This window comes from Halyomorpha halys, unplaced genomic scaffold (assembly GCF_000696795.3).
Source record: "Halyomorpha halys isolate HHAL.00 unplaced genomic scaffold, Hhal_1.1 Scaffold68.1, whole genome shotgun sequence".
Taxonomy (NCBI): domain Eukaryota; kingdom Metazoa; phylum Arthropoda; class Insecta; order Hemiptera; family Pentatomidae; genus Halyomorpha; species Halyomorpha halys.
The window spans coordinates 684529-689179 of NW_027116161.1; the positions used below are offsets into that span (position 1 = coordinate 684529).

Below are 4651 nucleotides of genomic sequence, written 5' to 3' on the forward strand. Positions count from 1 at the left end.
GCTAGTTAAATTTACTACAAAATAGTTTATTATGTTTATCTTTGTAGGAGTAGTAGTTTTTATGATATTTGACAAAATAAACTCACAAAATGTTAATTTCTAGTTGTTCGTATAAAATGTTGGATTTTTGAAAAAAATATATCTCTTGATCCATATGATGTAAATATGTCTTCTAATACTCAAAATAAAGGAAATTTAACTTACTATAAAGTAGTTTATGACATTTATCTTCGTAGGGTAGTAGTTTTTATGATATTCACATATCAATATAAATTTGGCAAATGAAAATTTGTCCATCCAACTATAAATCAATTTATTTTAGCAAATTACATGTAAACTATTACTCCTACGAAGATAAACATAATAGAATACTTTATAGCTCATTAAACTAGCTTTAATTTGAGTCCTAATAGACATCTGTACGTCATATGGTTTTGAGATATAGATTTTTCAAAATAAATTACTTAACTACTGATCTTTCAGTACGTCCCATACAACATTTTTATGAAATGTTGCTTTTTAAAAAGCTATATCTCGAAAACTATTTAACGTAAATAACTCTATTAGGGCTCATATTTTAGCGAATTTGCTCTTCTTTAAATGACGTTCTCTTAGATTTTCTTGTGTTGTTCCTACTTTTCATGATATAGAAGCTCCGAATGAAAAATTGTTTTTTTTATCGCTTTGAAACAGCCGCCATTTTTTATTCCCCCTACCTATACATGGCAGACTCATGAATTTTGACTAGTAATTATGCATAGTTTTCATTAAAGTAATCAAAAATTGGGGTGAGATAACATCATTTTTCTCCTTTTCGGCTCTTGTACTATAACAACTGGTGTGCTTACACTTTGGTTTTAAATTTTAGTTAATCTATGCCTAAAATTTTTCACTACGATTTTCGCAGTTTGAAGCACGTTATCAAATTCGTATCTTTTCTAGTTTTTTTTAGTTGAGAGGTGGGAGGAAGTTATAACCCTTGTTTGAGAAGAAAAAAAAATTAGTGTATTTATTCTTGCTAAAAATTATTGTTGCTCTTTCAAATCAATTTACAATTTGTATTTTTTAATTTGTTGTAAATTAATTACAATTGAAAACAAGTGATAGTATAGAGCTGTCGTTTGATATGAGTCACTAATGGTTCGGAAAATGGGTTGCCCCAAATATAGAGCTGTTTCGATTGAACGGGCTATTATTTATTAACGAAGAATCGATCCTCGGTGATCCCTTTCCCCCTTGACTTGCTTAAGCTTCCGTGCAATATTTCAAAACCGATGCAAATATAAAAAATATTCCAATAATTTCTTCCCATCCCTCCTTTTTTTCCTCTTTTTTATGGTGAAGCGCTTAGTAACGGTCCAAATAAGTTGGAACCGTGATCTGGGAGGTTTCGACAGTTCTTCGAGTTGAAGGCCGGTTATTAGTGAAAGCGTTTACTAAGCGTGAAGCCCCTTCGGAACGGAATTACTTTGTTATGTTCTTTTCATAGATGTGTATTACTTCCAAAACATGCTATCCTTTACTCATTGTTTCCCTTTGAAAACAAATTCATAATAAAAAAAAAAAATAATAATAAAAAAAACAAAAAAAAAACCTACTAAGTGGAAGATTATTGATTGACCGTGTGTAAAGATGAAAGGAATATGGTCCGGGTGCGGTCAAAAAAGAACAAAAAAATAGTAATGGAAGATTATTGATTGACCGTGTGTAAAGATGAAAGGAATATGGTCCGGGTGCGGTCAGAAAAACTCAAATAGTAGAATAATACTATTTTAAAATACTCAAATAGTAGAATAATACTATTTTAAAATAGTATTATTCTACTATTTGAGTTTTTCTGACCGCACCCGGACCATATTCCTTTAATCTACTAAGTGTTTGAATAACTTTATTTTTTTTAATTTATAATCTTAATACTTTGTTGAGACTGGTAATTTTTTTTTTTAAATAAATAATTTAATTTCTATCCATCCTCAGGGACAATCTTAATACAATTTTGGAATTATTTAATTCAAAAACTCTTAACTCCATGCAGACTATTCTGCCCAGGTCAAAAAAAGGATTTCTAATTAGTCAATATTCACTTAAAAACAAAAATTAAAATCATTTATTAGTCACTATTCCTTAAAAACTTTGAGAAAAATAAAAGGTTTTGAGACTAAAATGGATATAAATTAACTTATTTATTTAAAAAAAAATTTTTTTAATCACTATGGGAGGTAAATGGCTCGTTAAATAACGAGAACTTATTTATAAATTTTTAAATATTATTTTCTAACTTTTGTAGACAAAGCTAAAAAATATACTCTAAGTGATGCAATGAAACTCATATTATACGAAAATATCAACAGAAAAAATTACAACTAAGCTAAAATTGTTAATTAAAATATTGTTAATTTAGAATTGTTTGCTTGGTTGGTGCAATAGGAGTGGAAGCGATGTTTGAGGTTTCTCCGCAAGGCGCTAGTAGCCACTCGAGTATTGGACGGCTTCGTATCAACAAGCAAAACGACCTAAGGTAACTAAACAAAACTTTCATCAGTTTTTTTCACACTAATCGATGAAATTATTAAAACTAACAATACCTCAGGAGATCCTATAATCAATCCTATAATTATATTGGTTTGTACTACCATATGCACACCACCGTCCTACCTTTAGCTATAGTTATATATCAACTTCAATAGAACGCGAAACGACAATGCAAATTCGAAATTTTATCAAAAAAGAAACAATTCCCTCAACTTAATCAACGAATATAGATACAATTAAAATAATAAAAAATCAACAATTTCTCTTCGAAATTTCTGTACGATTTTCTAAAATAAATCAATGATATTATATAATTAGCTTTTCAAATACGTAATTTTTTAAAATGGTGGGGGACTCTTATAAATTTATCATCATATGATTTTGATTAGATGACAGATTTAATAACTATTTTGAGATCAGTTATTGTGGATCACACATCTCTGCATTTCCTAATGTTTACTTTTCTTTTATTGATTTTATTTGTGCCTTGGATAGAAAACAAGTACTTATGTTTCATTAAACGAAAACTAACATCATTATCATCAGTTCTATTGTAAATTTTATATAAGATATCATTTATACTATGGAAAAAAAACAAAAAAAAACATGCATGACCAACTGCGAACTATACAAAATCCACCTTTACTGAAAGATTTTTAAAATTTTATAATTTTGGCTTCAAACGTGAAGATATTCTACACGAAATTCATCCGTTACACTTTCGAAATATAAGATATAACATTGTTTCGTATTTTCTGTAGCACTTTTACAATATTTTTATATGTAGAATAGAAACTGTTAAAAAAGTATTAATTAGTTATGACTTCCAATGCTTGCCCTGAAACTAGTCAATCAAAAAATAAGCGGTTTGCCTTCCAGATTAGTCTGTTCGGTGCATTTTCTCAGAACCGGGTAAAAGCAACAGTAGCAAGTAAACGTTCATAATTTTCTCAATTTTTAAATTGGAAAATATTCGTATGGAATGTTCATTCCCATATAAAAACAAAAATTTGGTTCAGATAAAATAAAAAAACTGAAGTTGAAAAAAAAAATGTTTTTGTTACTCTATTACATAGATCTAATAGCATTATAATAACATTTGTCGTGTAATAACACGATTGATGTACTTCTAAGCCTTGTAAGTTGTCATGGCAACCCTTTCTAATCAATGGAAATTAATCCACATATTAAACAACAAGAGTCATAAAATAAAGTGCCAGATTCCTAAAGCCAAAAGATGTAAATAAAAACATTTTTAATAGTTGTTTTTATTAATTATTAAATAGAGTTTGTCAGAAGGGTATAATTGATCCATAGTACATCAAAGTACAAATAACTTTTGCATGCAAGAAGTGATTTGAATTTCAATTTTTACATAATTTTAGTTTTCAATTTTAAGAAAATTAAAAAAAAAAAATCTAAACAATAGAAATAAAAAGTATATAAATTATAAATAATAAAGAAATGAAAAATTAATGCATTTGATTAAAAAAAAGATTAAACAATAAACAAGTTTTGTAAAATTCAGATTTCAAGTTTTGTCTATTAGTGTACGTTTGATACATTTTTGGGCGTATCATTTTAGTAATGTTATGCCTTAGTCTCTTAACATATGCATAGAAACTTCAGAAATAGCTTTAAATACAACTCATATAACGATTCGATGATAAGTGTTCCATGCTTCCCATCTCAAAAATAAAATTCATTTGGCCAGACTTAACGCAACTTACAACTGAGCAGTTACGATGAGGTTCTTCAACGGACTGTTCCATATTCTGTCTCAAATCAACTTACTGTTTCTTAGCCGCTTCTTCTTTCTAATTATAGATTTCTTCTATACATTCCGTCCTAAATACTAATATTTTTTTAATCTTAAAACTAAATTAATTTTATTGTTAACCAACATTTGGTAGCAGAACTTCATTCTTATCAGCCCTGAAGAAGCCCTGCAAAGTGGGGCTAAACGTTGATTAACAATAAATAGTTCTCTTTTACTATTTTGATACTTTCATTGACCAACACCCGGACTATGTTCCTCCAATCTACTTCATACGGTCAACTATCTTCTTCCAATATAAATTAATTTTCAATTATATTACTCTTAACATTTATTTTTTAT

The 4651-nt window shown here is 28.3% G+C and overlaps 1 protein-coding gene across 2 annotated transcripts in view; it reads left to right on the forward strand.

The window, feature by feature from the left end:
* Positions 1-2413: 2413 nt before the first annotated feature.
* LOC106692731 (calcyphosin-like protein) overlaps positions 2414-4651 on the forward strand; it is a 28224-nt gene continuing 25986 nt past the window's right edge. For both annotated transcript variants that reach the window (XM_067053037.1, XM_014438849.3), the window contains exon 1: positions 2414-2518. The gene's annotated coding sequence lies outside the window, so the exon portion shown is untranslated. The remainder of the gene's footprint in view (positions 2519-4651) is intronic.